Genomic DNA, 25,272 nt, shown 5'->3' with positions numbered 1-25,272 from the left:
AGGTAACACTTCCTTGGAAAGCCTAAGTCCACATGAAAAGCAAGAATTCTGCACAGAGGAGTGAATGTCAAAGTCAGAGAAACTGAATTTCACGCAGACCATGTGTTAGGACCGATCGGATGTTGAGTGTGAATCCAGGGCATTTTCACGGCCCTCATACAAATCTTCAGTCATTGGCAAGAATTACTGCAATGCAGTTGATTGAATTGTTTTCATGCTATAAAAATGGAATGAGCGTTATACGACACTTCTCTTTCCTTGCTACATAATTTTAATTACAGTTATGTAATCAGCCGTTACAGCTGCACAATATACGAAAGTTACGAGCGCCATCACCTGTGTGCGCACACACTTTCTCTGGTGCGTTTGGCAATTCTGGATGTGCACAGGTGTTGCATTTTCTTCCATCCTTATATGCGGGAGATCTCAAACTCCTCACTATCACGCAGCTGCTCCCTTAATGAAAAATGCAGCTGCCGTGAGTAGGAGCGTGTTGGTTTGGTTGACTAGCTCTTCTTGGCTAAATTAATTGAATTAGATGTTTAAATAGAGGTAATTGTCTCTTCACCACACAGAAATGAGCAGATCTGCATCTAATGTCTTTCAATAAATATGAGACTAAAAAAAAAAAAAAGGAGGAGATGGCCTTTGCTATTTCAGAAAAATTTCAATTGTATCTTGATAAGCTTAAGCCAAAGAAAATGTATTCTTTTGTATTTTGTAAGAGTCTGGTTTTTTTTTCTCCTTTAATTGAACTCCTAAATAGGCAGGTAAATTAGTACAAGGCTATCTTATGAGGAAAAATTACTGAGTAAGTATGCATTTTACAAAATAGAAATTCATTTTGGGGGGATAGTATATCTAGGTTTTTCGTGTCTACGTTTTACTTGGAAAGCGTGTAGGGAAGTGAAAATAATTTCCCATTTATATGTCTCAGTTGAGCTGAGATTTTTGTGAACAGTTAGGATTGAGAGAGGTGATCAGGTAATGCTAACAAGAAAAAATATATATACAGTGATTAGATCGACTGTCCATAAAATTTTCATCTTTCATTTCGCAGACAGGGAATGTCTAAATTGAACAAAGGAAATTATAAGGGATTACAAATCTTTTTTATTTATTTTTTATTTACTTTTTATTTTTGGGGGGATTACAAATCTTAATTGATAAGTCAGATTTAAAATATGAAAGATTAAAAGCGGTCCAGATGTTAGAAAAAGAAAAGAAATTTGAAATTTATGCAAGTTGTCTAATACGACAGCAATGTGCAGAATATGAACCCTCCCTGCTACAATAATTCTCCCCGTTCATATATTATGTGATATTATAACTTTCAGGATATCATTAAAGGGTGTGAAATCATCGTACACTTTGGCTTTATAAAATAAAAGTGTTCTAACATTGCTTCATTAAAAGACTGATCAAAACGTCATGTCTTTACTATCTTAAACCAGGCACAAATATTCGCATCCTTTTTGTTGCGCTGGTTGACTAACGGAAGCAAGGTTGATAACAGTTTAAACACTTTGAGATAATGGCTGGACTATTTACAATCAGGGAATCTGGGAAAGTCTTTTTTTTAAATTTTCCTTGACATTTTGTTATGAAAATTTCTTAAAATATGGAAAATGTCAAAGAATTCTACAGTGATCGCCCACATCGCCACCATTTGGATTCTACAATTGACACCTTAGTATACGGCTGGATTTATCACACTTCTATCCATCCAGCTAATCCCCTACCCATCCATCAATCCATTTTATTTTTTGATGCATTTCAAGGAAGTTGTAGGCATTAGCATGCTTCCTCTCAAGTACTTCAGAATGCATAACATCAACTAGAGCTGTGAAAATCTTTTAATAGCAAAAGACTTAAAGATCATATTGTCTGGAGAGGGAAATGATATCCTTGGATCCTTGAAAAGAAAAAACAATAAAGCTACAATTTGGACACTTGGATGAATTTCAGTGTTTTATAGCTAAAGCTCAGAAAAATAGGGACGCCTGGGTGGCTCAGTGGTTGAGCATCTGCCTTCAGCTCAGGGCGTGATCCCGGGGTCCTGGGATCAAGTCCTGCATTGGGCTCCCCGAGTGGAGCCTGCTTCTCCCTCTGCCTATGTCTCCACCTCTCTCTCTGTGTCTCTCATGAATGAATAAATAAATAAAATCTTAAAAAAAAAGAGCTCAGAAAAATAAAGACAAACTGCTGACACAGTTTATTAATTTTTATGAAAGATTTTATTTCCTTATTTTAGAGAGGGACAGAGAGAGAAGGGGGCATGTGAGCATGGAGGATGGGGAGCAGAGGGAGAGAAAGTCTTTTTTTAAAATACTTATTTATTATTTGAGAGAGAGAGAGAGAGAGAGAGAGAATGAGAACACAAGCCAGAGGAGAGGCAGGGGGAGAAGCAGATTCCTGGCCAAGTAGGGAGACCGATGTGGGGCTCAATCCCAGGACTTTGGGATTATGACCTGAGCTGAAGGCAGATGGTTAACTGACTGAGCCACCCAGGTGCCCCTGGGAGAGAGAGAGAGACTTAAGCAGACCCCACTTTGAGTGTGGAGCCTGATGTGGGGCTTTGTCTCACACCTTGAGATCACGACCTGTGCCAAAACCAAGAGCCAAAACCAATTGTGCCCCTGATGACACAGTTCATGATTAAAAAAAAAAAAAAAAAATCCTCTAAACTCCTAAACTTCCACCAGCAGGAAGAGAGCTTCCAAAGTTTTTCATCCCCCAACACAGGCATTTTCTCCAAAGCCCAGCTCTGATATGGCAGCTGTTGTACACACTCTCTCTCTCTCTCTCTCTCTACTCACTTTCTTTCCTGTTAAACGTGCCAAATCCTGACAAAGCCAGGAGAACTAAAAGAGAGGTTCCTACCTGAAAAGGCAGAAAATCATTAACTGATGTGGCTGTTGTCTCAGCAATCTGGACAATCTACTAACCAGCCAATTAACTCCCAAGGAAGTGAGAGGCTGCTCCAGACCAGTTCTAGTAATTTCTAAAAATTCAAGTGCCAGAGAAAGTAGTGCCTTTCGCTCTTGCACTGTCCAGATGTAATGGAGATGTGGCCATTACATCTGGGCAGGAATTAGTTGATTTGGCCTCTCTGTATTCTAAACACACCAGGACCGTTCTGCATTTAGGCGAAAATAATTAAAAGCTTTGAGAATGCCAAGAGGCAAATCACCTTGATGTCGGTTTTACTAATCTGGCGTCTGTCCTAACTGCATGCATGGAATTTTCTCAGTGGATTTAACATCCAATGAATTGCACAGAAATCTAATTTTCATTCCTAGACTTCCATTCGGTAGTGAGCTGTGACCACCTCCATCTACTGCGGAAGACGGTGTCATAGAACGGATGTTTATTGGGTTTTCTTTTTTGCTTCATTAAGCTCCCTTTAACCTATCATGACCAAACTATATGTAACTCAGAGAAGTGGCATCCATTTCGGTCCAGGAGGTAGTTCCACAGATTTCTGGGTGGAGGTTTAAAACAATAGAAGTAACATCCTCATAAAGTACCTGTGTGGTGGCTTAGGTGTTTAAGGAAAAAGTAGAAGATTGAGTGGAGAGAGATGTAGGGAGAAAGGGAAAAAAGAAAGACAAAAGAAAAGGAAAACTCATCTATGGATTTTGTGTTTATACACACACATTCTTCCCCAAAACTGAGGAGTTCTTCAGAAATGACCTTGAAAGAACCTATTTCTGGAAACTCATGGGCCAGGGTAATAGCAGTAGCCTGGTTCAGTACAAATAAAGTGGGTTGGGTACGGCTGGTGCAAGTCAGTCTACCACAGAGTGACGCTTAAGAAAACATGTTTGAAGCTTTACCCCACCACCTGCCTACGGGAAGACTTTGGGTGACATCACTTTGCCCAAACCCCTTACCTATGAAAAGAAGCTAATGATGGTCCCTCCCTCACAGAATCAGAGCGAAGTTTAAATTAAATCATCCATGTCCTTGGATGCCTGCTCAGTAGATGTTCTCCGCTTCTTCCTTCCTGATGGATCCCAGTTTTGTCTGAGGATGCGCAGGGCCCACAGGCTCAAGGTAGCTAAGCTCCATCTCCAGGCCCAGGAAGGCAAATGCCGATGCCTTCTCTCCTTTAGCTACAGGTGTACAGGGAGCGATTCGTTCTGCTGTAGCCTCTGTGTTGTGATGTTGGGAGCTATGGCAGCCCTTCTGGAGCTGTGAAGGGAATTAGCCGGGGACGAACGAACCCGCTGAGAGCAGCAGAGTTGAAAGGAGAGAAGAACCTGTGGATCCAATGAAGTCATTTAGCCACGAATCATCCAAACTGGAAGACGTTTTACCTCTGGACTGTAATCTGTGATAACAGTCTTGTCGTTTAAGCCATTTTAAATTGGCTTCTCTCTGTAACTTTGCAGCCGAAAGCACTCCAAGGGGACACCGCTGTGTAAAGCGTTTAGGGCACAGTAACTCTGCAGTTATAAAGCATAGCCGGTGGACTGTGCATCAGACTTAGGGGTGCAGTCAGTCTAGGGCCCAGCTCGTTGGCCTGAAACTGGTTTTGTTGGCCACTGCTGGTTACCGCTGTTGGTGTCAGTTCTCTCACCCTCACTCTTGACCTGGTCTGACGTTACCTCTACAGTCTCCCCTGCCTGTGTGCTTCCTTGCAGTGTCACTGTTGGACCTCGTCCCCATCCCCCGGCCCAGAATTCTTCCCCTTACCTTCTATACTGAGAGTTCCTTCCAGAGCAGTCCTGCCCTCCCCCCAAGTCTGTGCCCTCTGCACCAGCTTTGCCTGCTCCAGTTATGTCTGAGCAAGACCAAAGGGTAGCATTACACTCTTGAACCACGCTCGGAATGTCTTTCTGAACTAAGCATGAGTATGGGGAGCTAGGCCCAGCCCCCACCCCCCTGTACTCAGAGGCTCTAGAACAATGGCTCTCAACTGGGGGGAAAGGAAGCCTACTTTGTCCCTGAGGGGACACCCGGCACTGTCCAGAGACGTGTTGGTCGCTGGGGGATGCAACCCGTATCTAGTGGGTAGAGGCCAAGGAGACCGCTACACATCCTACAATACAGGGATCTGCGCTCCCCCACACAGACTCACCTGGTCTATAATAGCAATCGTGCTGAGAGACCCTGCTCTAAAAAAATGTGGAAATTTTAGGGGCACCTGAGTGGCTCAATGGTTGAGCATCTGCCTTTGGCTCAGGTCATGATCCCCAGGGTCCTGGGATCGAGTTCCACATCGGGCTCCCCGCAGGGAACCTGCTTCTCCCTCTGCCTGTGCCTCTGCCTCTCTCTCTGTGACTCCCATGAATAAATAAAATCTCTTTAAAAATGTGGAAAATTTGAAAATGCATCACGTTCCAGGGCTTCCTTAGCTTTGCGGCATCCCCAGCCTCCGACCCCAGCAGCGTCGCCCCTACACCTTTCTGCTGAATTAGTCCTTTGTACTCTGTGCTGCACTGGCACAAGAGGAGGCCTCCTGCTCTCGGATATTACTTATCTGCTGTGCTTCCTCTGGACCCTTCTGGTTTTTTAAAAAAAGGACTGCATGAATAATGAAAGCTTACTTCGGGGACAAGAGCTTTTGATCCTCAGATGGTTTCCTGTTTCCTGGAGAATTTTGCACACTTTTTCCTCCTCTCCGGCATAATTCTAAAACCATATAAGCCAGTCCTCGGTCAAAGTCTCTTTGTAATGTTAGTAGCTTGCAGCCTTAGGAAACTAGACCGTATCTTAGATTGATGCCACCCCTGTTAAGGTTCAAAATTACAGTCTGCCCTGCTCTTGTGGAAACCTCCCATCTTAACAGCAAGGGTGGCCTTTGTCCAGCATTATCGGTGAAACTTTATTTTTGTAGTTTCCTTTCAAGATGGTAGGTTCTTGCACATTCTGGGGCCAAGGAGGGGAAAGTCCATTACTGATAGGAAAAGGAAACAGTGGATCAGATCTTTACGGGGTAACATGAAAGTCAGAACTGGTTCATTGAATTCTTTGGATTCACTCAGACCTTCAAGTTTATTAAGTGACCTCCAAGTCTTGAAACTTCTTAGCTATGAAAGGTGACAGGTCACTGTCCCCAAATCAGGAGAAATATCAGCCTGTGCCATCAAAGATTATGGGGCCACAGGGCCAGAAGGTCAAAATTGGAGACTTCGATTTTGTGTTCCAGAAAATGGGGAGCTACTTCTGTAACTACTGACCTCAGACCCTACAGTGATTTCGAATTTCCCAAGGAGATTTCGCCCACCCCGTGATTTCGATTGCTCCTCATCACAGCGACCCTGTGTGGTCGGGACTTCAAGTATGATTACCCACACTGAGCCAAGGGAAGAAATGAGAACTACCAAGGTTACATGACTTACTTAAGAAGAAACCAATTTAAAATCACAATTACTCACTGAGAGATACGTGACTTTTGATCATAACCGAATGTTTCAGATCTTCCCCAGGACAGGCTAAGATTTAAGGCAATCTGGACAATATGTCCCTTTATCAGATAACAAGTCCTAATTTTTTTTATTCAGAATATATAGTCCCAGGAATGTTGACCTGGAGTGGCCAAGCAGGAATTTATTAATTTATCCTTCATTCATTTACTTAGCCATCACTGATTAATTTGGATGTGGGAGATGTGAAGTTTTGTCCTGGAGGCTGGAAGGAGGGGGACAATGAGAAATAAGATACAAAATGTGGCTTTGCCCGCTAGTTGCTTATGGCTTTCTAGAGGAGGCAGACAGGTAAGCCACCAACAGTCACTTGGGCAGGAGGACTGGAAAGGGGAAGAAGCCACAGTTTTGGAATCAGGGTGGAAGGAGCAAGTCCTTCTGCCCGAGAGAGAACAAGTGAGATTTTGGCGGAAGAAGAGTTAGGTCGTACGCTGGGCCTTGAAAGAGCAAGATCCAGAAAAATCAGAGAAGATGTGTGACAGAGAAGGAAGGAATATTCACTTCAGACTCCTAACGTTCCCGGGTGAATCTTCAGCCAACGTTGGCTTCGGGGCTCTCAATTTATCATGGGACAGCATCTGAGGCCGTACACCTGCTGGCTTGTTAACACGAGGGGAAGCATTTTGTCTCTTTCCCTTCTAGGGAACGAATGTGCCATTTAGTTCAGGGCGCAGACCCGATGGAACTTCCACAAGGGCAAGGTACCTCATTTCTTCTCTCGGTTGACAAGATCAGTGCAAACCTCCGCCATGGCCTTCTCTGCATCTTCTCCTCACGCAACGTGGTCAAAGTAGATACTAATGGACACAGGCCTAGAGAGCTAGAGACGGAGGCGGTGTCGAGGGATGCGTATTTGTGCGCACGCATCACATTTTCCTATGCACTGGGCACTGTGACCCTGTCATTAGTCTTCAGGGATCTATGAGTTTGGTGGAGTTAAGGGAACTGAGATTCATTGAGGTAGAGTAATATGTTCAAAATCACACAGATAGGAGGTGAGAGCACAGGCTGGAGGGTGTCTGCTTTGCTCAGAACCCCCTGTGCTCTCTCTCTGCAATGCTCTACTGCCTTTGACTAGTTCGGGGAAAGAGAACATCCACGCTGTGAACGCAGAGACGATCCACATTGTTCCACAGAATCTGTTCTCCTTTCTTCCTTCTGGTGACAGACCCACCTCCCTCTCACTCTCATCACTTTCCGCAGAGCACCCGGCCTCCAGCTGTGGCTTCCATCTCAAAGCTTGCCTCGTTGCTAGGGGTGACCTCATGATTTGTGCCTTCCCAAAGAAGAGGAAGGGAGCCAAGGTGACTGGGAGCTATCTGGGCATCACACCCCGAGAGGGAGGTGATCTGCTCTCCACTTTTTTTTTTCTTCCCTCTCTCTGTGGCCTGGAACATGGGCACGGTGCTGGTGTCTTCCCTGGTGGAGCAGACCAGCATGGTGGACATGGCCTTAAGAAGGCCACGCGATTGCACAGGTGGATTAGAAAATAGGGCAGAAAGCTGCCTCTAAGGTGGAAAGCCACTCCCGGGGTGAAAGTGCCCAAGCTGAGCAAGGATCAAAACAAAATTATTAAGACTTCATCGAGGGCTAGAATGTGTGCTCTCCCAGTCTTGATGTCACAGACTGTAAATCGCTCAGTAATGGTTGTTGGTCCCTTGCTATTGGTCAAAACTGCACCTAGGTTGATGATCACCCTATGATCCCTGCCTCGAGCACTGACTTCTAATTCTGTCACAAACCCTGGGTGAATACTAATAAAAAAGAAAAAAAACCCACTGGTAAAGCCCTTCTGGGGGGTCTTGTCCACTGCTGACATTAGCCTCTCTCGTTATCATTTCTGCGTCCGCTCCCTTGTCGGACAAGGGAGAAGGTTTCAGGCTTGAACAGCTTGCAACACAGCATGTTAGAAAGAATGTGGGGGCTTGGACAATTTGGTGGAGCAGAGCTTGGACCACCCACCCGCCTCTGGGCAGTTGGTGAAAAAGAAACTTCTATTTGAGCCTCTGTAATTTTTTGGTCTTCTAAATTATTCTCTAATGAATGTAACTTCTATGAGGGAAGAGCACTATTCAGAATCTCTTAGGGTGTCACAGCTGTCCCATTCCAGATCTATAAAAAGGGCCAACCATGGTGGGTTGCCATTTAAGACCCCTTGACAAAGGCTTATTTGCCTTCTGGTCTGACCAGGCTTCATCCCATCACAGTGGGATCCCGAATGCCTCTGTTGCTCTCAGGGCACACAGCCTTCAGATATCAGGCCACACCGGACACACACCTAACGTCAAATAGTGGGAGACTGTAATCACTCTTGTTCTCAAACTGCTCATCTCCGAAGATGTCTGCTTTTCTATCACTGAGTGGAACGGCTCAGATCACCGTTATGTTGCCCTGAGGCCTCCTAGTCAAATGTGTAGAGAAGGAAGTGTGCCAAACAAAAGCAATCATTTTCATCCCCCATGCTCCTTAAGGACACACTGATTGTGTCATTGGTTGTCAGATCTCATGGACCTTGGCTCCTGAAGGGTGTCTGAGCAGACTTGATCCACTATCTGTTTGGACGAGGGCTTCTGAGTTTTGCTCTAAAGCCCTAATGATCCCCTGTAGCCCTCACTGGGACACAGCTGGAGTCACACTCGTGGAATGAGAGCAGTGAGACTGCTGCAGGAGCCCCAGGGCAAGGAGCTCGGGACGTACATGGAAAATGGAAAGTTCTCGAATGGCACTAATTGCTGATCTAGAAGACTATGAGCCATCCTAAATGAAGGTCAGACGAGTTGCTTAAGAGTGATTTGTTCTAAAAAAAAGTGTGGCTTGGTAGAGCTACTCTGTAATTAAAATCTAGCTCGCAAGTTCTAATCACCTAGGGCCTGCTACTTTGCTCTGCTTCTTGCCCAGACCATACCTCTGGCCCCGACTGACTAGCTGGGTGGTCTCCAGGAGTTCAGCTTGAATGGATCACAGCACATCTGTCATCTCTAGACAATTAGGAATTAAACCATGAAAGGAAAGATTCATAATCATTGGGACTTACAGACTTCTCTGATCAGCTGAGGAAACCTACAAAAAAAAAAAAAAAAGGACATTTGCATATTATTTTGCATATCTTGTGGCTGTCCATAGAACACCATGGAACCCGTCCATGAATACCCAGATTCATAGCCCATGCACCTGCGGCTGGTTGGTAGTAGGACGTTTGCATAAAAGTATCATAATATTCAAGCCTGTTGGAAACTCCTTCAGGACAAGAGATATAATATGGTGACCTGGTACAGCCCTGTGTACTAGGTGTCGTATGAGATGTGTAGAGAACCAAGTGTCACAGGCTTGACTTTTCCATTTGATCTAAAGATCTCGAGTCAAAATACCTCATTTTTAGAAATACTTAGAAGTGAGGTGACAGAGAGAGTGAGGAAAATGGTAGGGACTCGGTGTCCAGGAATTCTTGATTCCATCCATATGTAAATCATTTAATAGCTTATAAATGATTTAGCAGCTGGTCACTGGCCCCAGAATAAATCTTTTAATAGGCAAGAAGCCTCGTTCTTTTTCACTGTTAGAAGATCCAGCCTAAAATCGATGTAATACTTTTGAGCTGCCTAATTTTGTTCACTAGCATAAGGATTCTTAGCTTGATTTCAATTTGAAAAAAACATCACCACTGTTTTCTTGCCTTCTGTGACAGAGACTGTTAGCTGTTCCCAAGATCCATTTCCTCTCCTTCCTCAGTAGACAACGCCAGGGTGCTGGCTGGACACATGACTGCCCAGCATACATATGCTATTTCCCAGCCACCTTTGCATCTGGGTGTGGTCATCTCACTAAATTCTGGGGAAGAGGTTGTAATCGATTCGTGTGCCAGGGATTGTCATTGTACTGGTTGGGGCGGGCGTCTCTTCTCTTCTTCCTTTCCTCCTTTCTGCTGGTTGGAATGTAGACTTGAGGAAGAGCCATCCTGGATTCCAAGGTCCTGATGCATGTCGGAGAGCCCTGAGTCCCTGCCAGGGTGGAGATGCCCAACTGGTCCTGAATTATTTCCGGCTCCTCAATACCACCCCCACACTTGGAAATTTGCTAGAAGGACTCTCAGCATTCAGCATATAGCTGTGCTCATGGCTAAGATTTATTACAGCCCTGTAGTATGGATACACAGCCTGGTCATAAGGGAAAAAACACACACATAGTCTGGAGGAATCCATTTGCAGGCTTCCTTGAGCTCTCTGCCTCCCATGAGGGGGTCACGTAGAGCTCACTCTTCCCTCAGCAGTGAAAATGCAGCAACATGTGTGTGATGTCTCTACAAAGGCAAGCTCGTTAGAGACTCAGTGCCCAGTTGGGAAGTGGTCATGTTAGGCATCCCCTGCCTAGCACAGACCAAAATTCCAACTTCTCACAAGGAAAGTAAACAGATAGTCGAGGCCCAGTGTTTAGTGGTATAAGATCCTTGATCTCAATTGAAAAAAAAAAAATCCCCCAGTATTTTCTTGTATTCTGTGGCAGAGATTGCTATTTTTCCCCCAATATATGCTCATCGTTGACTTGGGACACTCAAGAGCCAAATTTCCAGATGCCAGCTAAAGGGCTGACCTTGCCAACAGGCCTGTCTAAGGAGAGCAGTTTCAGACTTGCTACTTTAACTCTTCTGCACCAGAGTGATCTACATTTAGAGAGAAATAAACTTCCCACTGGTTTAAGCCAATGGTCTTTTGGGTTTTCCGTCTCTTGTAGCCAAATCTAATTCTAGTACCCTTCCTACTTCGTGTACTTGAAACTTAGGTAGAACTAAACCTTGCTGTCCAGTTTAACAGTGGAAGTGGATACTGCAGGCTGATTGAGATACACTCACTTAAGAACACACATTTTCAGGGGCTCCTGACTCTTGATTTCAGCTCGGGTCATGATCTCAGGGTTGTGAGATCGAGCCCATATTGGGCTCAGTACTGGACATAGAGCCTGCTTAAGATTTTCTCTCTCGCTCTCCTTCTGCCTCTCTCCCCACTCATTCATGTGCTCTCAAAAAAAAAACAAAACAAAAAACCCCCCAGAACATGTTTTCATAACCCCAAATTCTGCTGGACCGCAGGCAGCATCAGTCCTCCAGGTTCATTTGTAAACCGACTGCACAAATCAGCTCATGAAATAAAGCCAAGTTTAGTCTAACATGCAGTTGGAGAGACCAGATTCCAGTTGAGAACCTGCAACTTGCTTCTTACTTCTAGGGACCCTATAGCGGAACAGGGCAATGACCAAGTGCAGGGAATGACTTGGGGATGACATTGCTCTGGCTTATTGTAGACCTGATTAATCACAGAGCCTCTTTACATTTCAGCTTCACGATGATCGTTCACACTGAGAAACACTGCACTCTTTAGATTTTTCTACTGAATTTACTCTCTAGAGGTTTGGGGTTTTAAAAAACTTTTTTTAAATTGCTTGCTTTTTGGAATGGGAGGGACTCTAACTCTTCTTCATTTTACAGAGGTAAAATGTAACACGTCTCGTAAGACCCAGCAAGTTAGCAAAAGTAGAAATAGAAATCTGTCATCTTGATCCCCATCCACATACCACCCTGAATAATCAACCTTCTAATATCATCTGCTCATTCAGAAAACTGGGAACTCTCGATCCTCTATGAAAACAGATCTGGGCACACAGACAGTCCCCAAAAGATTGACTCACTGACCGACTATAATGTCACTGACTCACTCTCCAGCTGTGTGGTGCTTTCTGAGGCCGGAAGAAAAGTTTTCTAGTAGAGGCGTGTGGATAAACAGAAGGCACATCACTCTATGACATTACATTTGCTTCTTGGGGTATTTTAAATGGTGTTTGTGGGAGAGTAAAAATTATCCTAGAACGCAGGAAGCAGCTCAGTACCTCTGTGCTGATTATAACCACAGGACTTCCCTTCGAGTCAGCTTCAAGATGCTTCTCTGGCAACTTCCTTTGAGGTACTTCCAAGATACGTGTTATTAACATTTAAGCCACTAATTAATTTGCATGCACACCAAACAATACTGCAGTTTTCACACGCTTGTGTGAGCACTGGGTAAATGCTACTTGGGGAGGCTAATATCTATTCATCAAACTAAGAGACGTTGCCCAGTTGCTGAATAACAACCCCTTTTAAAGAAAAGTATATACCGAATGTGAAAACCGTGGTCTTAAAATCAAATGACTCAGAGGGTTTTCTGGATATTATTTGGAACCAGGACTGGCTGTTTGCTTTTGCTCACTTATTTGAGATGTCTGTGGGCTGACCAGAGTCTCAGGCAGCTTAATAACTAGGTGCAGAAAAACCATCAAATTGCTGAGGGCTGCTCTTTGTCACCTGATGGTCATGCTGAGCAAAGCGTGGAAGTCCCTATGAGCACAATCAAAGAGGAGAAGAAACACGCACGTGTGCACACACACACACACACACATCCTGAAACACCAAAGAGATCATTCCCTTGGCCTGGGAGCAGTGGGATGGCGGGAAAGGCAGGGACTTGGGATGAACCGTCAACTAGCCGTTCACCAGACTGGAGGGAGGGCACTGCTAGCATAACTGGTAGGGCTGTTGTGAGGATAGAAATGAGAATATTTATGCAAACATCTGTGGAGTTTTGGGGAGATGCTAAGAGGTCTGTCTCACTCCTTCCATCCTCTTCCCAGAGGGAAAAAAAAAAATGTTCTTAGTGCTGAAGACATGATTAGATTCTTAAGAGTGTAAGAAACCAGCTCCATAAATTGGGAGGCATATGTCAAGGTTCTGTGTGTTGTTTTTTTTTTCCTTCCCAAATAGAAAAGAAATACACACTTCTACATTTCCACAGACGATGACACCCCAGCCACTCCACCGCTTCGCAGATGGCGTTCCACGAGCCTGCCAGCGACAATGTGTTTGCTCATATGGGCATTTTCCAAAGCTTGTTGGTACCAAAGTTCTTTTTCTCTTTCAGTTTTTGACTTCTTGACCATGAAGTACTCACATGGTTATGTATGGCTTCTTTCTTCCTATTGGTGCTGATTTTCCTTTTTTTCTTTTTCTTTCTTTTTTTTTTAAAGACTGAAAGTGAAGGTATTTTTACACACCATCCCTCGGTGGCTTTGCCATGTGAACAGACCCTGCCTGTTTGTCTCCGTCCCTTCTTCTTCTCCTCCATCTCTCACGAGTCCTGTTTTCCTGAGAAAGAGGAGTCCCCGGTGTTCCAGGCATACAGAGATAATTTTTCCCTAGAACAGTGTTTCATGGCTGTGGGATATGATTATAGGTGATTTTAGGTGACACACAGATGCAGCATTTAATGGCATTTTATCACATTCTGAGAAAACCATTTTCTTTTCAATTCTCCTTTAGTCCTTTTGATTCCATGAAGGAGAGAGTCTCGGGGTTGCACAATTATGCTTGAACATTTCTCTAGCATTTCAGTCTTCATTTGTAACAGGGGAAGAGCAGATCATTAAGAATTTAATTACAGAGGAGCTTTTTTTTTTTTTTTTGCAGTTTTCAATTCTGCTAACATTTTTAATTTATGACAAATGATATATTCTTTTCATTTGTAAAAATGAACAGTTGGGTTTCCTTTTCAAAATCAATTTCTCATTAATAGTGATAAATAAAATCTTAACAAAATAATATTCCTTGAATTTGAAAGGTGAGTGATTGAAAGGAGCAAACAATAGTTCAGGGAAGACTTGAATATGTCAAAACAGTGATGGCGGCACTTGCATGACTTGACCATTTGTTTGGGACCATCGAGAGAAGCTAAACACGTAGAGAGGGTGGAGTAGGTGCTGCTCAGAATGTGTTGATTCTCTCTCAAGAAACATAAAGGCCACTTTCCCTTCTTCTTCTTCCACTGATACCCCCTAGCATCATCACTGCCACCATCACCTCTATGACTTGTCACCAGTGGTCATGCACGCCAGCGGTCACCAGTGGTCATGCACGCCAGCGTCTCCCCACCCTCCTCCTCGGGTTCCAAATGACAACCTGAATTCTGAAAAGAGAAAATATTTCAGTTAGGATGATTTTACATTTTGATATGAAAAAATACAAAGAATAGAGAATAGCATCCACTTACCACAGTGAGCTCCAAAACTACCAAGTACCTCAGCAGCTACAGGGAGAAAATGTTCTTAACTTAAAATATTATGACCCCAGACAGGAGTCCATTGAAAAGGTCACTATTTTTTGTTTTTTAAGAGAAAGAGAGAAAGTGAATGTGTGTGTGCAAATGGGGTGTGGGATGGGAGGTGAGGGGCAGGGGGAAAGAGAGAGAATCTTAAGCAGTTTCATGCTCAATGCCAACCTAACCTGGGGCTTGATCTAAGGACCTTGCGATCATGACCTGAGCTAGAGTCAGGAGTAGGTCTCTCTCTCTCTTTCTCTTTTTATTTATTTTTCATGAGAGACACACAGAGAGAGGCAGAGACACAGGCAGAAGGAGAAGCAGGCTCCCTGCGGGGAGCCCAACATAGGACTCGATCCCAAGACCCCAGGATCACGACCTGAGCCAAAGCCAGACACTTAACCACTGAGCCACCCAGGTGCCCTGAAAAGGTCAGAATTTTTAAATGTGGTAATTATGGCATCAATTATCTTTTGCTACAACAATGTGGGGTTGCTAACTCACAGCCACACAAAATCAGGGTGGCATTTAACAACAGGTGTTCACGGTTCACATATGTGGGGTGGTCAGGTAGGGCCTCTGCTGATCCTGGCTGGGCTCACTGCACGTCAGGATGTTGGCTGGCTGTTCATGCCCTAGGCCGGCTCTGCTGGGGCAACCTTCACTCTGTTACCCGGCCCCTTGTTCACTAGCAGGTAACCTGGATAGTTTCTTGTGATAATAGTTGTTCGAGATCCTGCTTGTGTTGTGTTTGTCATCATCCCACTGGTCTAAAGAAGTCATATGGCTGGGCCTAGAGGTGGAGCAGGGGGGCATGGTAAAGTCCCCTGGCAAAGGGCGTGGATACAGGGGGGATAGTGAACTGGGGCCATTTTGCAATCTACCAAAGTCTTAAAAGCCACTCCTGGAAAGGATTTCAAACAGTTTTTTTGTTTTTTTTTTTTTTTAAATTAAAGCCACGTTGGAATAAATACATTCCTTAAAAAATACCAGCAATATGGTAAGATATACCAAGGGTACATCTTACACTGTAACGATCTTACTCATTATACCTAATTGTGTTTCTTCAACAAAACTGAGGCTGATCTGATTTTTTTTAACAGTCAATATGTTTTATTGTGAACATTTTTGTATGCCATTATATGTTTCTTTAAATGCACAATTTTTAATAGTGCCAAAGTACGTAGTTACAGATGTTCCGTGATTTATTTAACCAACCCCTTATTATCAGATATTTTTGCTGTCTCCATTTCTTTTTTTCATGGACACAGCTGATGATGACCTTATTTCCTTTTCTACGCAGAAAGCAAAGAGAGACAGAGCTGCAGCAAGATGACATGACTTTGCTCTTTCAGAAACCAAGAGAGATGTTTATTGCCAAAGTCTCCCGAAAGCTAAGCTGATGACTGGCTGGCTTTCAGCTTCCAGCCTGACCCTGGTAACCTCAGGCAGCAGGTCACTCACATGAGGAAGTGATAGCCCCTAGCCCCGACCATCTGAGCACCAGCGGAGATTGGAAACATGACCTGGCGCTGCTTGGGAGAAGTCACTTATTTTTTTTTGGTGGGAAGCCGGGGCAAGGGTGGTGAGAAGACATCGCCCTAAATATGATATAATCCAGCTGTCCAAATACGTACAACTCAGTTCAGCCAGTCATCCATTCCCCCAAACCCAGATGTTTGCCATCACACAAGCTCAGATTTTCTTTCCTAACATCCAACATAACTTGTACTAATCATATTTGTCAAAGAGCTGCATTTGCTTTTAATTAGAAGACATCTATCTGGATTCCCTGGGTTCCCTTTGCTTCAGCTCAGAGACACAGCCTACATTATTAATAAGCTTTAAACTGTAACTACCCTTGCCTAGCGACAAATCACTGAGGCTTTCCTTCCACCCCTGAGTTCAAATATAAGAATATCAGTATTACCCTAACACTGACTATTTGCTGATTTCTAGTATTTGGTAGCCTACGGATAATTTTGTTCCACCTGCGTGTTCTCCAACCACTAGCTCTCATGATGGCCGTGGACTCTTCATATCTTCATGCCTTTGTGTTCAAAAGTCTCCAACAATCATGTTTGCTGGTTAGACCTACTTCAAAGTCTGGTCAGATGTGTGATCTTGCTTTGGTCAGTAACAATGCTTCTGAGCCTTAATTTCCTTAACTGAGAATTAGAGGAGAATAAAATGGTGTTGGGAGGATTAAAAGTCACGAAATATTTCAAACAGCCAGCAGAGTGCCTAGTATACAGCATGTACGCTAAGACTTCCCCTCCTCCCACCCCTTGAAATAACTCCAACTAGGAAGCGCCTGGGTGGCTCAGTCAGTTGAACCTCTGACTCTTGATTTCGGCTCAGGTCATGATCTCAGAGTCCTGAGATGAACTCTGCCTCTGGCTCCTAGCTCAGGGCATGGTCTGCTTAAGATGATCTTCCTCTACCCCTCCTACCACTCATGTGTTGGCTCTCTGTCTCCCTCTCAAATATATAAAATAAATCTAAACAAACACCAAAAAAACAACCTTTAGCTAGGAGTCTGACTTTCTAAGTGCCTATCCAGCCCTACTTCTGGGGACTGAGAAAGATTTTCAATGAGATTAGTTTTTAAGCTTTAGTCCTTCTGTCTAAGAGACAGTGAGCCAAGAAAGTAAGAGGAAAAACCCTCTATGAACATTCTGGATCTGCTGGAAGTAGGTGAGGGTTATTCTAGAATGGGTTCCTTTCTTGTACGATATGTTTCTAGATCAGTTTTTGATCTGTTGCTTTGCTTATGAAGAGCATCTTCTGCTGATTGTATTTCTCAAGTATATTGATAGTAGATACCAGGGGAGCATTCATGACTTTGGGAAGATATGCCTATTATTAAAAATAAAGACATCGATGATATGATTAATCCTTTTTATTTTCACTGACTTGTTTATCAGGAGTTTCTTTTCAAAAAGTGACTCATTCTTTTTAAAAACTTTTAAAAAGATTTTATTTATTTATTTGAGAGGAAGAGAGAGCACAAGCAAGGGGAGCTGCAGGCAGGTGGAGAGGGAGAAGCAGGCTCCCTGCTGAGCAGGGAACCCGACATGGGGCTCCATCCCAGGACCCTGGGATCATGATCTGAGCTGAAGGCAGATGCCTAACCGACTGAGCCACCCTGGTGCCCCGAAGGTGACTCATTCTTAATGAGAAGACAAAATCCCGATTCTGAGTGTATGAATCTAAGCCAAGCCCAAGAATGTTGCAAAAGTATTGAGATGGGTGCTCTTGAGGCCCTGCTGGGTCAACAGATAGCCTGTCCTCCTCTCTGTCCATCAGTCTCTCCCTGCCTGTCCGCTGCTCTGACTTCCCTTTCTCCTCCCTCTCCCATCTCTTTTTGAATTCTCTGCTGTGGTCTCATCTGCTACCTTGTCATGGCTCCTGGCTTTCCCTCACCATTAGCATCTCGCCTGGTTTACACTCACCTCCTTGCTTTAGCTTCTGATCTTTTCATCCAGACTGAGTCAAATTTAAGCCAGCTGCAGGTTGAGGCATAAAATAAATATTTATGGTTGGCATCTGAGACATCCAGCATGATTCTTCTTGTAAATAGAATGAAGGTTACAGAAACAGTTAACATTTTTGCCCACAGACACCAGGTATCCTGCTAACTGCCTTCCATGTACCCTATGGGCGCAATGTTTGCATTGACCCAGAATTCATTAATGGAAGCCCTAACCTCTTCCTGTGTGGCTATATTTGGAGATGGGGCCTCTAAGGAAGTAATTAAGGTTAAGTGAGGTCACAACAGTGAGGTCCTGATCCAATAGGACTCGTGTCCTTGTTAGAAGAGATACCAGAGAGCCTTAGCACGCTCACTCCCTCACCTAACAACCACATACACAGAGGGAAGTCCTAATGAGCACCCAGCAAGAGGTGCACCCATCTGCAACTCCAGCAGAGAGTTCTTATCAAACTCGGGCATCTTAATCCTGGGCTTCCAGTCTTCAGAAATGGGAGAAAATGCTCCCAAATACTCAGTTATTATGTGGCGGAGATTAGAACTTGAACCCAGGTGACCTAACTCTAGAATTCAAGTTCCACATATTTGCTTCAGCCTGATACCATCAAACCAACAAACACACCCTCCTTAAATTATGGAGAAAATAAGCATCTTTGAAAGCATGCAAATAGTGAAAGTAATTTTGAAAAAAAACCTGTTTTCAGTTCAAAAGTATTGATTTGACCTAAGACACCACAACTTAGCCAAAATGTATGAATTAGTAGTAAATTAAAATTTACTTATGGAAATTCTGTTTAATTTAAAAGCTCTTTGATTTGCATTACTGCATTTCATATTTACTACTTTTCGACTTAGCAATTTTTAAAATTCCATTTATTGCTTTTAAGCCTTAAATCACTCTGCTATGGAGCCACAGCAGAAAAGACATGGTGTGTGTGTGTGTGTGGGGGGTGGGGGGTGCCTGGATGACTCAGTTGGTTAAGCATCCCGACTCTTGATTTCGACTCGGGCCATGATCTCAGGGTTGTGAGACCGAGCCCAACATTCAGCTCTGCACTCAGCACAGTTTCTGCTTGTGTCTCTCCCTCTGCCCCCCACCCCTACCCCTGCTCGCACACACATGCGCTCCCCCCCACCTCAAATCAACCAATCAATCAAATCTTTAGAAAGAAAAGAAAGAAAGAAAGAAAGAGAAGACTTGGTCCCTGCTTTGGAGGAGATCAGTCATAGTGGAGAAAGTGACATTCAGAGCTAGAACATTCCCTGACACATTTACTCAATAAATATTTTTGAGACCCTACTATGGGCTAGGTACCATTGAGAGCTGACTAGGAGTTTCCCAGGTGGGTAAAATACATGTACACATGTGTGTGTATGTGAATCTGTATGATGGTGGAAGTGGTAGGTGAAGAAGCCATTCAGGAGAGGAGAAACTATATGAAAAATTCCAGATGGGTGAACAGATTAAATACGAATTTATTTGTATGGAGACATCTGCATGGCTCAGTTGGTTAAGTGGCTGCCTTTGGCTCAGGTCCTGGGATCGAGAGCCCCAAGTCAGTCTCTCTGCTCAGCGGGGAGTCTGCTTCTACCTCTCTCTCTGCTCCTCCACCCCTGCTGGTGCACACACACACTCTTTCTCAAATAAATAAGCAAAATCCTAAAAAAAAAAAAAAAAAAAGAATTTGTCTGTATGAGTTTGTGTGGATGTGTGCGTGTGGATGTGTGTGTGTGAGTGTGAGTGTGGATGTGTGTAAATGTATGTGGATGTGTGTATGAGTTTGTATGTGTGTATATGTGTATGTGTGGTAGTGGAGGTAGGTAGGGGGGACATTCAAGAGAGGAAAGAATTTCTGAACAGATTGAACAAAATCAGTTTCTGCTTTCTTCTTCTTCTTGATCTTCTTCCTCCTCCTCCTCCTCCTCCTCCTCCTCCTCCTCCTCCTCCTCCTCCTCCTCCTCCTTCTTCTTCTTCTTCTTCTTCTTCTTCTTCTTCTTCTTCTTCTTCTTCTTCGCATACTCCTCCTGTAAGAACCAATGTTTTGTAGCATGTATGGGCTGCACTTGTAACTGAAAGACCCTGATTACTAAAAAAATTATTTTGGGCTGTGCCTTTAAACTTAACCAAGGCTTGTTTCATGAGAGAGGAGATGCCCAAGAGCTCAGCTTCCCTCCTCATGGCTGCTTGCAAAAGGAAGATGCTGAGCCAGGTGCCTGGTGCCAGCCTAGAGTGAGGAGCATCACAAATATTTATCGAAGCAATGTGAGTATATGGTTTTATAAAAATTATATGCAAAGACTTAGAACTTAAAGCAACAGTCCCCTGGTCAACATCTTCCTGAGATCAGCTCTCCAGAGATGACAACTTATAATTGATTTAGTAGTTTCTATTTTTAATTCTTCTAATGGGTCCTCCATGTCACTAAGTATATGACTATATGACTCCAATTTTAGAAATTATGTATTAATTTCCCCCTGATATAGATAAGGGATTAGTCCACATGAAACAGTTTTCCAAACAGTTTCAATCCACTTTCTAGTGCTAACACTGAAAATTTAAACAAAATATTTACATCATTGTTTCTTGAATTATCAAATACAAAGATTGTCTCTTGAGTCCCCTCTTTATAGGAGGAAAATATTAGTTTTCAGCTTTCTATATCTGTGTCTTTTTGATTTTGTACTCCTTCATTTTGCCAGACAACATCCTCCAGTAGCTTTTGACAAAAGGTATGAAGGGAGGTAGTTTTTTTAGAATCGTTGCATACCTGCCAGTAACTTTCATATGAATCCACATTTCCTGACATTTTGGTAGTATATAGAATTGTAGTTTGAAAATAACTTCGGAGTTTTTTGGAGGCATTGCTCAAATGTCTTATAGTCCTTGTCAGTGGGATGTCTTTTGCCCAATTCTTTTTTTTTTTTTTTTTTGTAAGTGAACCCTTTGTCTTTCTGAAAGCCTTAAAATGTTCTCTTCATCCTTAATGTTCTGAAATTTCACAATGATGCATCCAGGTACTGTCACGTGGGAAATTTCCTAGATGCCATGTAGCTTTCAAATATACTTGCTTGCTAGTAGCATTAGTGTACTACTCCAGATATTGCAGAAGAGAAAGGCTTGCAGAGCAAATTAAAACGTTCAGAGCACATGGTTTGTGAAGTCAGTGGAGATCATACAGCAAGAAGGTAGGGCAAGTTTTGGGTAAGTTAACCCTTAGGATAAGGTGTAAACAGGTAAAGGAACACTACTGATCCTGCAGTATGCAATGTACCTTTGTCAGCTTTCTCTTCCCCCACTCTTCAACTCATTCTGCAACTCCAGCTTCCCCCAGTGATGGTAGGTTACTAGGACTGGAGTGTTTGAGCAAGGGGGCTCACAGATGGAAGGTGCCCTGGGCCAGTGGTACAGACTTGTTTCGTTGGAGAGATTCAGAACAAGTATGCCGGGCCACTGCTATAGCTAGCCAAGTAGCCTGCCTTGTAGCCATGGATTTTATTTTATTTATTTAATTTATTTAAAAAGATTTTATTTATTCATGAGAGACACACAGAGAGACAGGCAGAGGGAGAAGCAGGGCTCCCTGCAGGGAGCCTGATGTGGGACTTGATCCCAGGACCCCGGGATCATGCCCTGAGCTAAAGGCAGATGCTCAACCGCTGAGCTACCCAGGCATCCCTTAGCCATGGATTTTATTATCATTTCTTGAGCTGAGGGCACATAGAGCCAGAATGGGCATCACTAATGACTGGTTGAGTTAGGCCTCTGATACCTGCTGAGTGCTTCATGCCTCACGTATATTCAGTGAATTTTGAGTTTTTAGCCTGGTGTGTATTCCATATATCATGAATATTTAGTATCCCAGGGACCTTGTATATATTTAGTTGCTCATGCATATTAATTATCTTTTGGTTCTTCTATCCCTTCTATGTTTAGCACATACATGCTCTGCTTACTATTTATCTGTGCTTAAGACACGTTATGAGTTTCATTCATTCTATTTATTTTCTTTTCTCCTATAGCAGAATTTTTTTTTTTTTTTTTTTTTTTTTTTTGCTTATCCTGCTTGGCATTTGGTGGATACTTTTACTTTGAAAACTTAAGTTGTATTTCAGGAATGTCCCTGTACTCTCTCTTTAATAATTTCCCCCCTCCATTTTCCCTAATTTTCTCTTTCTGGAGCCCATGAGTAGTAAGCTGAATCTACCAAATAAATCATTAATATCACTTACTTTATGACCGTTATCTCCTATTTTCTTATTTTTTTTCCTTTTCTTTCCATTTGGAAAAATCTTCAGTATTTTTATTCAACCTGTCTATTGACTTTTTGAATTCAGTAGCCACCTTTAAAAAAATTAACTTTATTTTTTACAACAGTCCTAGATTTATAGAAAAATTGGGAAGATGGCACAGAGAGTTCTCGCACACCTTACACTCCATTTCCTTTATTATTAACATCTTATTAGTAAGATGCATTGGTTACACGGTTGCAATTAATGAAACAATACTGATACATTATTAACTAAAGTTCCTAGTTCTTCTGGATTTCTTTAGCTTTTGCTTGAGTCCTTTATCTTTTCCTGGACCCCATCCAGGAGACCATATTACATTGAATTGTCAAGGCTCTTTTGGCTCCTGTCCCACTATTGGAATTTGTTTGATATTTTTCTCATGATAAACAGGGTCAGAGATGACTGAGAGGAAGACCGCAGAGTGTCATTTTTATCACATCACTATCAAGGGCATGTTCCATCAGCATGATTTATGACTGTTGATCCTGGCCTTGATCACCCGGCTGAAGTAGGGCTTATCATTTTTCTCCACTGCAGAGCTACTCCTTCTCTCTCCCCTTTCCACACCCTGGTCTTTGAAAGGATGTCACTATGCGCAGTCCATCCCTAAGGAGTGAAGCGTTAAGTTCTTCTCTCCTTGAGGATGAAGTACCTACGAAAACTATTTGGAATTCTTCTGCATGGGAGACTTGTCTCCTCTGCTCAGTAATGGCATTTTTAATTTCCAAAACCCCAAACCTGTTTTCTGATGGTCCTTTTCTCAGAGTGTCCCACTCACATATGCTATTTCTTCTCTCATTTTTCTGATGATAGCATTAGAAGTTTTGGCAGGAAGAGTCTCATTAGTTTCCTGAATTTCTCCATTTCTTCAGAAGTTTGCTTATCTTAGTCTTTCTCTGACATTTCAATTTGTTCTCAAATTTCTGGAGATCCTTGGTTGCTTTTTTTATATCCGGAGAGAAATCAATAAACAGGAGGGCTCAGAGCTCTGTCTGTGGGAGTAGAGCTTGTTGGCTAACAGGTGTCACTTTAGGGTAAGAAGAGAGCAGTCCCCTATGCTGGGGTCAGGGAGGGGCTTCAGAATGCAGAGACATTTATCTGAGACACCAACACTCACACTAGCTATCCTGGTTATTCATAGACAGCTTATGTGGTTTCTTTATTTTCCAAACAAATTTTAAGCTAACATATTTTATTTTAAAAAGTTTTTATTGAGCTATACTTGACATATATGGTGTTACATTAATTTCAGGTATACAATGATTCAATAATTCTATACATTTTTCAGTGCTTATCAAGATAAGGGTATTCCTGATTCCCTTTATCTATTTTGCCCATCCCCATGCCCCCCTCCCCTCTGGCAACCACTAGTTCTTTGTATCTGGGAGTCGGTTTTTTGGTTTGTCCTTTTTTCTTTGTTCATTTGTTTTGTTTCTTAAATTACAGATGTTAAGTGAAATCATAAGGGTATTTGTCTTTGACTGACTTATTTCACTGAGCATTATACTTTCTAGCTCCATCCATGTGATTGCAAATGGCAAGACTTCATTCTTTTTGATCACCAAGTAATACTCCATTATCTATCTATCTATCTATCTATCTATCTATCTATCTATCTATCATCTATCTATATCTCACAACTTCTTTATCTATTCATCTACTGATATGGACACTAGAATTGCTTTCATGACTTGACTATTACTGCAATAAACATAGGGATGCTATATACCTTATCAAATTAGTGTTTTGTTTTCTCTGGGTAGATATCCAGTAGTGGAATTACTGGATCATATGATAATTCTACTTTTAGGGTTGTTTTTCTTTTCTTTTCTTTTTTTTTTTTTTTTTGAGAAAGATTTTATTTATTTAAGAGAGAGACCTCCTGGACAGAGTGAGAGGAAGAGAGCATGAGCATTGAGGGGGGGCGGATGGTGGAGTAGAGGGGGCAGAGGGAGACGAAGGATCAGACACCCCACTGAGCAGGGAGCCCAATGCGGGGCTTGATCCCAAGACTATGGGATCATGACCTGAACCAAAAGCAGATGCTTGACTGACTGAGCCACCCAGGTGCTTTAGTTTTTTGAAGCACCTTCATACTTTTCCACGGTGGCTGCACCAGTTTACATTCTCACCTGTAGTGCATAGTAGTTCCATTTTCTCCTGTCATCTCTTTAGAGGAGAGCCCTTTATGTCTTTATGTGGGTGGGGGTGCTAAATGCCTGACTGCTGGTTGTTCTGAGCACAGGACTGGGGGAGAGGGGTCAATGGGGGGGCCATTTGTTCTGTTTGACTCTTGCGTAACGCCTGTGTGTCCTATCTCACTTCTCATTTTTGCCCTCCGTTATATGCAGTTTGCTAGGCTGGCCAGTCCCCAGGACTATAGCAAGCAGCATCCGGATACACTGCAGCCTTTGTCCCTAGCAGGGTCTGCCAGGACTATGTGCTGCATTGTCCAGTCTACTTCATCGCTCTGTATTCTTCATCTGCTTCCAATCCCCCTGGAACTTGTTAAGATCTTTTTTTTTTTAATATTTATTTATTTATTTATTTATTTATTTATTTATTTATTTATTTATTCATGATAGACATAGAGAGAGAGAGAGGCAGAGACACAGGAGGAGGGAGAAGCAGGCTCCATGCCGGGACTTCAGGATCGCGCCCTGGGCCCTGGGCCAAAGGCAGGCGCTAAACCGCTGAGCCACCCAGGGATCCCCCTGTTAAGATCTTTCATACTCTGATGGGCTCCCTCTTGTCCTGGCTGTCATTCTTTAGTGTCACTTTAATGTGATCATGGGAGAGAGGAGATAAACATGATGCTCCATTTGTTACCTTAGACACTGCTCCGTTTGTTTTAATAAAAACACGGTGTATTGTGTGGATTAAGGTAGGCTAAATTGCTGTGACACATTGATCCTAAAATGCACTTGACATAATAGGT

The sequence above is a fragment of the Canis lupus genome, chromosome 13 (genome assembly GCF_003254725.2).
Source record: "Canis lupus dingo isolate Sandy chromosome 13, ASM325472v2, whole genome shotgun sequence".
NCBI lineage: Eukaryota > Metazoa > Chordata > Mammalia > Carnivora > Canidae > Canis > Canis lupus.
The sequence above is the reverse complement of the archived record's forward strand: the minus strand, read 5'-3'. Positions refer to the sequence as shown.